This window comes from Rhinoderma darwinii, chromosome 5 (assembly GCF_050947455.1).
Source record: "Rhinoderma darwinii isolate aRhiDar2 chromosome 5, aRhiDar2.hap1, whole genome shotgun sequence".
Classification (NCBI taxonomy): domain Eukaryota; kingdom Metazoa; phylum Chordata; class Amphibia; order Anura; family Rhinodermatidae; genus Rhinoderma; species Rhinoderma darwinii.
The window spans coordinates 212,139,772-212,152,826 of NC_134691.1; the positions used below are offsets into that span (position 1 = coordinate 212,139,772).

The 13,055-nt window shown below is 44.5% G+C and overlaps 1 non-coding gene across 1 annotated transcript; it reads right to left on the minus strand.

Moving 5' to 3' along the window:
• Positions 1–1,662: 1,662 nt before the first annotated feature.
• Positions 1,663–1,853, minus strand: LOC142653937 (U2 spliceosomal RNA). The gene has a single exon (XR_012848774.1). It is a non-coding gene; the product is annotated as a U2 spliceosomal RNA (small nuclear RNA).
• Between the last annotated feature and the right edge of the window lie 11,202 nt (positions 1,854–13,055).

Here is a 13,055-nt window from a genome sequence, read left to right on the forward strand (position 1 = left end):
GGGCACCTATCTTGTATATGTCCAAAACCATGACAGCGTTTGCAGTATTCCTCTTGGCCATCATAAAAACAAAAACCTCTTTCACCACCTAGGAAAAAAACGGCAGGAATATGTCTAACTCCTCTTCCGCCCTCCCATTTTCAAACGTACTAGATACTTTCTTTTCCCATTTAGGTATCCATATCTGTTCTTCATTCTCCATTTCCTCACGATCTTCCGCCGCAACGTACAGCCGCACTGAGTCCTCGAGACATCTTGTCGCAATTTTACAGGTCAACTTCTTTGCCAACCCGCGATCACCCCCGAAATAACGCAGGTCCCCCCGCAAGGAAGGCCTGATCACCACCCTCTGACTCCAACCAGCAGAGGTTTCCCACCACTGATCTTTGCCAAAAGGCCGAGAAGCGATAACCCGAAAGTGGCGCGCATTGGCAGAGCCTGCCCAATACAGCTGTTCACCCCTTGAAGCGATTTAGCCTACTCCTAGGCAGCTCCATGGGGCCCTGCCGGCTCAGACACTCACACAAGCAGCCAGGCGGGATGTGAAAAAAGGCCCGAGAGGAAGCTACACATGCTTTGCTTCTTTTGCTTGCACCACAATGCAGTGCAGAAAGAGGAGGAATCTACATAAAACCGCCTTCCTGGCAACGCCCAAATGCCCTCCTGCCATGCAGATAAACACTGGCAGCGGCAGCAAGTGCATGCCCACAGCCACCCCTTGTTCCTTCACGCCTTCAATCACCTGCAATCCAGTGCTGCCTGCTGAGCAGCACTGACCAACACTGCCTGGGCCCAGGCATTTATGTCGGAGGACCCATTATGATGTCATAAAGCTTGCTCTGGCTTCTGAGGGCTCCACTATGACACGCGCAAAGTTCCATCTGAACCTTATATTAGACGTTGCTGCTCAGTCAGTCACTCAGTGTTGCCTAAGAGGGCAACACTGCAACATGTGCCCACCGTGTTGTCTGCACAGCTATCTAGCTGCCTCCAGGAGGCCACAAGAGGGAGACAGCGGACTGCAAAATGGCAAATAGGCATCCACCAACTTTACAGACACCTTCTTGTCCTTCCTCCTACAACCTCCATCCTTGCACAGTTTGTTATTTTTCCAGGTAACATAGTAACAAATCCAAATTGGTGGTGTCTTTGTAGGCAAGGGTTTGTTGCAACTTCAATTCTTACTTCTTTGAAATGTAGGGAGGAGAGCTCATTCCATCACATCAATCTAGTGCACACAGGTAGGTCCATTGTGGCGGCTGATTTAATGGCTGCTTGCTGTTCCCCTACTCCACTATTTGACTGTGCTGCTGGCTGCATCAATCAGTGGCTGTGGGCTGGCTGACAGACAGACTGGCTCATGTGCAGCTCTTTCACTTATTTAGGAAGAGGGAGGGAGAGAGGAAAAGGGAAGGTGAATGAGCTGTTCCAAATTCAAATGCTGGAAACACAGAAACAACACAAGAGGTGACAGGCAATCTATTAATTAATTGCATTTAATAATGAGGTCATTATCACACAATACACAACCTGCATTGTATAAAGGCATTGTACAACAGGCGTTCAAATAATGGGATTAAAGGAGAGATCCCATCAGAAAGACTAAAACAATGGCAAACACAAAAAGTACTTTTGGAATCTGATTTTAGTGAACACATAAGGAAAGGGTGCACCGGTCCTGGAGATACTGCAATACCAGGTCAATGCGTGGAGTGGACAGAGCAAGCTCTATTTCCATCTCCCTGTTCTAAAAATCCATTTAATATATGGTCCCCAGATAGGGGACGTATCAGATATTAAACTGATAAGAACAGATAAGGTTTCAACAAAGTTTTTTATTGGCAAAATAATATATTTTACAGGCTTTTTTTAAAATTGAAACCACAAGATAAAATCAATGGCATAGTACATGGATATTTATACATTTAAATGACTAAAAAAGTAATAATAATAAGACCAGTAATACAGATGTTATAATAAAAGTACAGAACAATAGCAGGATAAAATTTATACAGGGCATAAAAGACATAAAAGAATAAAACCATTTTTATTTACAATATTATGGTATTCCACATTTGCAAACACCACATGGATGTTACTTCTTTTACCCCTAGCTGCTTTTTGTCCCTTTGATAATAAATATACATTTCACTTAGGGCATATTTGACACAATTTTTAATGTCAATAAAATCATGTTTAAAAAGCAGAATGTTCCTAACCTTCCAGATGGCATTCTTAAAACAGTTTAAAATGATCCAACAGACCATTTGCTGTTTAAAACTTGGGCAGTTAAAAAGACCATAAAACACGTATTCAAAATTAAGATCTTTAAGACCGCAGGCCCATTTCAGCAATGGGCCTACCTTCCTCCAAACCTCCTGTGCATATGGGCAGTTCCAAAACAGGTGCATTACCGTCTCGTCGTCACCACACCTGTCTCTCGGCACTTGGCTCTTGCCACCAGTCCTCGCCTATTCTGGAATTCACGGGTAGGGAGGCACTGGTGAACGATTGCCCAGGCAAGGTCCTTGTGCACATTTGCCATAAATTTTCCGAAAACATTTCGCCACACCACCTTGGACCTTGCCTGTGAGAAATTTGAAACTGCCAGTGTATCTTCCTGCCGCCTACAGGAGAGTGACACTTTTTTCTGGTCCCCCAATATGTCAGGCTCTAATTCTTGGAGACCTAGGAGCCTGACCGTTTTTTCGAGCACCACATATTGTTTTGGGGGACACAGAAGCACAGGAGAGTTCAAAGGGACACAAAACCATTGTTTAAAAACCATGCCCGTAGCGTACTTTAAAAAGTAGCTAAAAATACCATCAGGTATTTAATGTAAAAGAAGTTAAAAAGGTTAGGAACATCTCTCCCGCCATTGTCCTTACATCTGTACATAAAATCACGTTTTAGTTTTTCCATTTTGGAACCCCATAAAAACATAAAACAGATCCTGGTCAGTTTTTTAATATATAAAATTGTTGGAGGAAAAACCATAGCTACATAAAGCATTATAGGTAATAAAACAGATTTAATTATTAAAACTTTTCCCCCCATGGTGAGATTTCTCAAATTCCACATTAAAACCTTTTTTTCCATTTTAGCAATTACTGAATCCCAATTGGGTCTCCCATCGTTTTCTTGATTAAAAACAATTCCTAAAATTTGTATCTGATCCTCCTGCATGTTAACTCCTGGTGTCACAGAGGAATCCCATACACCAGTATAAAAACAGTCACATTTATCAACATTTAATTTTAAACCAGAGGCTTCACAAAAAAAGCCGGTGTTCCTCAATGCCCTTCTCATAGAAGCGGCACCTGGGCATAGGACGGTGGCGTCATCCATATAGCCTAGGATTTTTACCTGGTTCCCCCTTCCTCTAGGTATGGGCACGCCTCTGATGACTTTATCATCTCTTATTAGGGTGAACAGAGGTTCTATGGCACAAATAAAAAGGAGCGGAGACAATGGGCACCCCTGTTTCACCCCTGATAAAAGAGGAACACCTTTAGTTAAAAATCCATTGATAGAAATTTGGCTAAAACAGGATCTATATAAAAGATTAAAATAATTTCAGGAACAGCCATCTTTTTAAGAACCATAAAAAGATATTCATGGGAGACCCGGTCAAAAGCCTTCTCGAAATCTAAGGATAAAATAGCAAGGCTTTGACCGCTTTCTTTAAAATACCAAATGATGTCACATAAAATATTCAGGGACTCAGTAATTGACCTCCCAGGTACCCCACATACCTAGTTTGGATGGATTAATTTATGAATAAAAGGTTTCAAACGGGTTGTTATTAGTTTAGCTAAAATTTTACCATCAACGTTTAAAAGAGTAATAGGACGCCAGTTCTTTAACTGGTCCTTCTCACCTTTTAAAAAAATTAAGGACACAATCCCCCTCCTCCAGGAAGGGGGCAGCTCTTCGGTAATAAAAACTTCCTTATACAATAAAAACATGTCATTCTTAAAAATTTCCCAAAAAGCGTGATAAAATTCGATGGGCAGACCATCTTCCCCAGGAGCTTTCCCATTAGAAAAACTTTTAAAAGCAAATAAAATTTCCTCCAAAGTAATATTACGGGATAAAACTTCCTGGTCTAAAATATCTTACTTGACATCAAGGGAATTAAGAACATGTTCTAAAAAGGAAGGATCAATATTTTTCTTATTAAAAAGAGATTGGTAGAAATTAAAAGCAGAATTTAAAATGCCGACCTTAGTGGTTTCTCCTTCAAGGCTTAAAATGACATCTTGTTTATCCATTACCTTTTTGAAAAAGAACCGGGAACACTTCTCGCCATCCTCGAGGTGATTTACATGTGAATTAAAAATTATTTGTTTCCCTTTCTCTTCTATAGCATGTTTTATTTCAGCTTTTAGACTTAAGATGTCATCATCAACATCCATACCAATCTCCTTCAATTTAAAAAGTACATGTAAACGTTTATTAAGAACATAAAACCTGTAAAGGATCTGCCAGAGACCGCTTCTGTGTCGACGCCCGTGGGTAATCAGTCTGCACCTGCTCCTATCTCTGTGAGACTAACTCCATCTTCCACCACTCAGGATGGCAGGCTTAGGAGTGGGAGAGCCTATCACAGCCTGGCCGGACGGAGCTAGCTCCCGCCCTCTGTCTATTTATACCTGCCTTTCCTGTTCCTCCTTTGCCTGTGATTCTGCTCTGCTTGTTTCCTGGCTCTGCTGCTGCTTGAACTACAGATCCTCTGCTTGTTATTGACCTTGGCTTACTGACCACTCTCCTGCTCAGCGTTTTGTACCTCGTGCACTCCTGGTTTGACTCGGCTCGTTCACCACTCTCGTTGCTCACGGTGTCTCCGTGGGCAGCTGCCCCGTTTCCCTAGCTTGTGTGTACCCTTGTCTGTTTGTCTGTCGTGCACTTACTGAGAGTAGGGAGCGTCGCCCAGTTGTACCCTGTCGCCTAGGATGGGTCGTTGTAAGCAGGCAGGGACTGAGTGGCGGATAGATTAGGGCTCACCTGTCTGTCTCCCTAACCCGTCATTACAAAACCATTGTTTTTTCTCTTTTGCTTTCTTCTTACCTTCTCGAATAAAAAAAGCTCTGATTTTGGGTTTAATGCCCTCCCACCAGTGTAGCATAGGCTGACTGGGCGCTCTATGGGACTGCCAACACTGGTAGGTCCGCACAAACTCCTCTTTAATGATGGGGTCCTCCAGGAGCGTGGTGTTTAGTCTCCAGGGACCCCACAAGCTTTTTGCTCCCCTTCTAGCTCCAGGCGCACCGAAAGGAGCTTGTGATCAGATAAAATATTTGTTAAAAGCAAACGTTTTTTGGGAATAAAACTATTAGAAGTGAAAATAAAATCAATTCTGGAGCTCACTCTTCCATTGGACCAGGTGGGGCCTGGGTCCGCAGGCAAGAGTTCCCTCCAGCAATCTTTCAATTTAAAATCACCAATAAAATTCTTGAGCAGGTAAGAAGTACGGTTAATTTTTCGATTAAAATCCCCACCCTGCCGGTGTTCTCCATCTCGTACACAGTTAAAATCACCACCCACCAGCAGGGGGGTAGACCCAACACAAAACAATTGTAAAATCTCTAATAGTTCTTCCCTCTCCTGTTTGGTAGGAGGGGCATAAACGTTTAAAACACAAATTAAAATTCCATTAAAAAGCAAATGTATTAAAATAGCTCTGCCGGGCATCTGGGGGTAAAATAAGAATCCTCGATTCTTCCCAATGGCAAAGTTCTGGCGTGGGTGATGAAAGCCTCCAATGCCATTGGGATCCTGGCGGAACTTCACCCAATATTTCCTTTTCCCATTCAAGAAGCTCTGGGTGTTCAATATTTTGTGTGAGAAGCGGACCTCCCTGCAGTAACGACTCAGGAAGGTTTCAATGTCACACTGGACATATGGACTGAACATGCACATCACCAGCGGGACCTCTTCCTCCCCGTAGAGGAATAAAAATGTCAGTCCATTTAGCCGCTCCTCACTCTGGTCCGCATCAGACAGTCTCTTGTGCATATTATCGCAGCATGCCGCGGCCGTAAAGGATATGGTGTACCGACCGCGGCTTTCCTGGTCGTTGAGACACAGGATGTCCGCCCGCTTGAACCCCAGGAAGTCAAGCAGAATCACCTCTACCATGAAGCGGAGGTTCTTCCGCTGACGTTGGCCGCCTTCCACCTCGATGCGGATGGACTGGCGCAACCGCGTGTTCCCGGATGCGAAACCGAATGCAAATGGCATTTTCAGCGCCCGGGGGCTAAGCCTGTCCCTTATAGCAGCAAGGGCTCAGATCACACTATTAAGTGGAACCGTCACCCAAGGCCAAGGATTAGGGTACCCCAGACGCCTACGATGCCCGACAAACCGCCCTTGGAAAGCTCGTAAATTAACGCCTCAAGGCCGGTTGACCTTTTGGAAAAGGCGCGATCGCCACTCGTTGTCCGGGGGCTAAGCCTACTCCCAAATAGCAGCAAGGAGGTGAAGTCTCTCTGTTAAAAGAGACGATCCCCCAAGGCGAAGGAGCAGGGTACCCCGGACACCTCCCAACAAGACCAGATGCAGAAATTTATTTTATTTTATTTTTTTATTTTTTTAATTTATTTTTTTATTAAACCATTCAGGTTATTTTATTAAAACCGAGAAATATAGCTATCCATTACAGATAACTACTTCTCTATTTTCCAATAACTCATAATGATAGTTCTTTATTTTTTTTTCAAAATTTTACATAATCAATACATCCTATCAAACTGTCACACCAAATGCCTCCACTTCAACATTCTCCATATCCCTTCCGCATCCATACCCCTATCTAAATCCCACTTATAATAAAAAAACAATTTAGCTAACACCATTCTAACCACTTCATCCTCAAATTCTTCTCTTCTATACACATTCAAATTTCTCGTGTCCCACTTGTCCCAGCCAAAACCTCGCCAGAGGGGCAGGAGGAAGTAGCGGGACATGGCCTTGCCCGCAGAGCGGTTTGCTGTCCTCAGAGTCATACGAACACAGTCACGTGCAAAAGTGATCCGCAGCAGAGTGGGAATGTCGGGTATACCCTTCCCACCTTTGCGGGACTCCTTGTACATAACAGTCCGCTTTACTCTGTCCATTTTCGAGCCCCAGATGAAGCGAAACACAGTCCTGGTAATGGCCCTCGAGACGGTGGCAAGAGGGGGCCATGCCTGTGCAGTGTATTGTAGCACAGGCAAGACTTCGTTACGCAGGACCATTGCTTTGCCCTCAATAATGAGTTGTCAAAGGCTCCACAGTCCGATCCTTTAGTTGACTTTGGCCAAGCGTTCTTCCCACGACTTTAGGGCTGCACCTTCCTTACCGAACCAGACTCCCAGAATTTTGATGAAGTCCGGCTTGATAGTAAACGGGACGGAGGCAGGAGAAGGCAGGTACCATTTTCCGAAGAGCATGGCTTCTGACTTCCCACAGTTTACTTTTGCCCCTGAAGCGCGTCCGAACTCCTCGCAGGTCTGGATGAGTGCAGTCACCGAGCTCCGGTCAGCGCAGAAGACGGTCACATCGTCCATATACAGCGAGCACTTGACCCACGCATTTTTTTTTCTTTTTTATAAAACCTTCAGGTTTGGATTAATTATTTTAAAAACACTCGTTCATATTCTGTCGATACTTACTATCAGTATCCTAGACATTCTGAACGGTTCCATCCAATCATCAACAGGCTTTTTCATTTTGTTTTTTAAATTTTCATATAACAAAAGCAAGTACAAAAATAACAAAAAATTCCACCCCTCCACTACACTCTCACCATATACCTCCACTTTAAAACCTTCCAAATCCCTTCTGCATCCACCTCCCCCAACCTTCCCCTATCTACCAAATACGCTGTATACATCCTATCCAATACCATTCTCAAACATCCTTCCACAGTTAAATCTTTCTTTCTAAACACATACAGGTTCCTAACATCCCACAAAACCTCTTTTATAATTGCTAACATGACACATAATACCCTTTTGATTTTTCTCACTTACACTCGCAAGCCCAAACAAAACTATTTCCATACATAACCTATTAATCCCAACCAACTCCTTAAGTAACGGACCCATACCCCTCCAAACTCCCTGTGCCACCCCACAATTCCACAACAGATGCACTATACTTTCACTCCCACCACAATTCTCTCTTGGACACAAATTACTCCTCACAACTCCACAATTTTTCTGAAACTCTCTAACTGACAACCCACCATGCAAACTCTGCCATACAATCTCTCTCTGTCTATTTGTGATACCATCTGTCCTCAATCCCCTCCACACCTTACCAACACACTGACCTCTCACCATATTTATATTACATTGGACTTCCATATCTTTTATACACTTAAACACACTCTTCTTATCTTTCAAACATTCTTTCTTCACCCCTGTCAATCCAGACTTCCTCATAAAATTCTGTAATGGCAGGAAGGAGGTGAAGGGAAGAAGTGAGCCCTAATCTACCCACCGCCCTGTCCCTGCCTACTTGCAACGACCCGCCCTAGGCGACGGGGTACAACTTGGCGGCGGTCCCTACGCTGTCTAAGTGCAAGGGAGTACAAACAGGGAACACGCAAGGGAAGGGGCAGTAGCCCACGGAACGCCGCGAGGAAACGGAGTGGTGAATGAGTCAGTCAGGATCAGGATGTAGTGGAGTATACCAACGAGAGCACGGAGCAGGAAGCAAGCCAGGGGCAAAGCGAAGCAGGATAAGCGGAACTGAAGCAAGGCAGAAGCACGGCAGAAGCAGGCTGGAGCAAGGCAGCAGTGGGGCCAGGAATCCAAGAAGAATAACAAGCACTGAGGAAGAGAACACGGCAGGTATAAATGGACAGGGGGCGGAGCTAACTCCGACTGACCAGGCCGCGATAGGCTCTCCCACTCCTGAGCCTGCCACCCTGGTTGGTGGGAGCCGGTGTCAGTCTAAGAGGTCTGGCTTCAGGTGTCGACTGATTAATCCCGGGAGTATACACAGACGTAGTACCTGGCAGATCCTTTACAGTACTCCCCCTTTTATGAGGGGCCACCGGACCCTTACTAAGAGGACCCGGTTTAGTGGGGAAGAAAAGGTGGAACCTCCTGATCAATACCCCAGCGTGAACATCACGAGCAGGTACCCAAGTCCTCTCCTCCGGCCCGTATCCTCTCCAATGGACCAGGTACTGGAGGGAGCCCTGGATCATCCTACTGTCCATAATCTTGGCCACCTCGAATTCCACCCCCTCAGGGGTGAGAACGGGAACAGGAGGTTTCTTCGAGGGGGACCAGGACGGGGAGCAGCGTTTAAGGAGGGAGGCATGGAAGACGTCATGTATGCGAAAGGATGGAGGCAGCTCCAGACGGAAGGATACAGGGTTGAGGACTTCAATGATCTTATAAGGTCCAATAAATCGGGGAGCAAACTTCCTGGACGGGACCTTAAGGCGCAAGTTCCTGGACGACAACCAGACAAGATCCCCGACGACAAACCGGGGGTTAGCAGAACGTCTACTATCAGCCTGAATCTTTTGTACGCTCTGGGACGCCTCTAGGTTCTTCTGAACCTGGGCCCAGACTGTGCACAGTTCCCGATGAACGTCCTCTACCTCGGGATTATTGGAACAACCAGGAGAAACGGAGGAGAACCTTGGGTTAAACCCGAAATTACAGAAAAACGGGGAGACCCCTGACGAGTTACTGACCCGGTTATTCAGGGAAAATTCGGCAAGGGGAAGGAATGAGACCCAATCAAATTGACAGTCAGAGATGAAACACCTTAAATATTGTTCCAGGGATTGGCTAGTCCTTTCCGTTTGGCCATTAGTTTCGGGATGGAAGGCGGAGGAGAAGGACAGATCAATCTCCAACTTTTTCCAAAAAGCTCTCCAAAATAAGGAAACAAATTGTACCCCTCTGTCAGAAACGATATTGACTGGGGCCCCATGGAGACACAGGATGTGTTCAACAAACAAAGAAGCTAACGTCTTGGCGTTAGGTAGTTTCTTAAGGGGCACAAAGTGGCACATCTTGCTGAAGCGGTCTACTACCACCCACACCACCGACTTGCCCTGAGATGGAGGCAAATCCGTGATAAAATCCATGGAGATATGGGTCCAAGGTCTCTGGGGAATAGGCAAGGAACGTAGTAAGCCCGCAGGTCGGGACCTAGGGGTCTTGGACCTAGCACAAACCTCACAAGCGGCGACGTAAGCCCTAACGTCTTTAGGCAACCCAGGCCACCAATAGTTTCTGGTAATGAGGTGTTTGGTACCCAAGATGCCAGGATGACCAGTTAGTGCGGAGTCATGGTTTTCTCTGAGTACCCTTAGCCGGTATTGCAGGGGGACAAACAGTTTGTCCCCAGGGAGGTTCCCGGGAGCTGAAACTTGATCAGCCGCGATGTCAGAAGCTAAATCAGAATCAGTGGCAGAAACGATTATACCAGGGGGTAAAATACAAGCAGGATCCTTCTCGGAAGGAGGATTGTCCATGAAACTACGTGACAGTGCATCAGCCTTAATATTTTTGGACCCAGCCCTATAGGTAACCAAGAAATTAAATCTGGTAAAGAATAGTGCCCAACGAGCTTGTCTAGGATTAAGCCTCCGGGCAGATTCTAGGAAAACCAGATTCTTGTGGTCAGTAAGGACCGTTACCTGGTGTCTGGCCCCCTCCAGGAAGTGACGCCACTCTTCAAAAGCCCATTTAATGGCTAAGAGTTCGCGGTTGCCAATATCATCTCTCAACAAACAAAGATTCTCACCAATCCTTCTCCCAGGAATTCCACACACTTGATCCTCCCCAATCACCTGATCGATCACATCTCTCATTCTATTGGCAGTCATTTTAGCAAAAATCTTATAATCCACATTCAACAAAGTTATAGGTCTCCAATTCCTTACATCCTTCTCATCCCCTTTCTTATAAATCAGCACAACCACTCCACTCTTCATACTCTCCGCCAATCTACACTTTTCCCGCATAAAAACATATATCTCAATCATATCTAGCTTAATCACATCCCACATTCTCTTATAAAACTCCACTGGCAACCCATCCTCTCCCGGTGTTCTATTCACTGACATGTTTTCAATAACTGATTTAACCTCTTCCTCCCCAACTCCTCATCAGCCTATCATACTCCACTCTCTCCACCTGCTTCTCAATCACAGCCACCACCTCAGACTCCAAATCTCTATCACACTCCTTTACTGCATACAATTCTCTGTAAAACTCTTCAACCACTCCTAACACCACTTTCCCTTTTACCACATTACCATCCTTATCATACACACATACCAAATCCTCTTTCTTCCCAATCACTTTTTTTTAAAAATATCTCGAACATTTCTCATTCTTTTCTAACTTATCAAATCTTGCTTGATACATAATTTCCTTACCCTTCTTCACCATCCATTCTTTCATATTCTTCTTAACTTCCTCAATCGTCTCATCCACCTCCCAACCATTCTTCTTCAAACTTCTCAAAAACCCCAATCTTTTATACAAGCACTCATACTTTCTCCTTCTACCAGCCGCTCTTCTATAACCAGCTTTCTTAAAATATACTTTTGTCTTTTCCTTCACCCAATCCCACCACTCCAACACATCTACAAACTCATTCTTCCTTCTACACCAACTCCCATACAAATTAACATATTTCCCATACACCACCTCATCTTCTAACAAATTAACATTTAATTTCCATAAACCCCTCCCACTTATACATTCCACATCCAAAACCAGTTCACACATCACACACTCATGATCTGAATATATTACCCTCATTTGCATATAATTTTTACCCATGACACCTTTCGACACAAAACACATATCTAGTCTTGAACTATAAATACCCCTGTCTGAAAAATATGTATCTTGGGGGTCTACCCCACATAATTTTATCACATCCTTCAACTGAAAATCAAACAATATATTTTTAACCACATTACCAGACACATCCACATTTTTTCCATCAATCTCACAATTAAAGTCCCCTATCCACACAACCGGATCCTTCCCAGGTAAAAACATTTTCACACAATTCCACTCTTCCATTCTTATTAGCTGGAGCATATATATTAATTATACGAACATTCACTCTATTAAATCTCACCACCACCATCACACACCTTCCCTCCTCAATAACAGTATAACTGCAAATTTCTATTTTTATGTTTTTGAATAGAATCCCTACACCATAATTTCTATTTTTGTTTGACATTGACCATATTGCAGGCCCGTGCACCCACTCCTCCTGCCCCACCACAAACTCTAATCCCCACTCTTGTACACAGATTACATCCACATTTTGGTTTGCTAGAAAATCTAGTATGAGAGCCCTTCTGGCTCTACTTCTAAACATGGGGACATTAGAAGACAAAAATTTCAACAACATAATCAAAAAACAACCCTAAGGAAGAAATTTAAGCAATGTCATTATTTAAGGATTTTTCCCAGGCGTATTTTGGAAGTACCTTCTCCGCCAGCGCTTGTATCCATGTGGGCCTCAAATAGCGATTCGAACGGGTTCTCCAATGAAATCGCTGCTTCCTCCTCCTTTTCAAACCGTGGCTTTTTTGCTGTTTTCCTGGGGGGACGAAAACATTCTGCACCTGTGACAGTCACTTCCCCCGCAGGAGGTTCATCTTCCTCGGAGAGAGACCAGTCTATTCTCAGCGACTCCTCGATCACAGTGCTCATGGGAGATTTCACAGCTGGGCTCATCAACACCTCCCCCATCTCCACCTGCTGCTGCTGCACTTGCACACTTTCATTTTCCTGCCTTTTTTCTGCCTCCTCAGACATTCTCATGAATCTTGCGGCTTCCTCCCTCTTCCTATTAAGATCCATTAGATTTCTTTGCTTTCTAGCCTCCTCTTGCTTCTTCCTTTCTTCCCTCCTCTTTACAACCTCAGGACAGTCTCTATACATATGGCCAGTTAGTCCACACAGGTCACAGGCTCTAGGCTGTGGACACGCCCCAGCCTCATGTCCAGGATTTTTGCAATTCCTGCATAATTTAAAGAGGCTCTGTCACCAGATTTTGCAACCCCT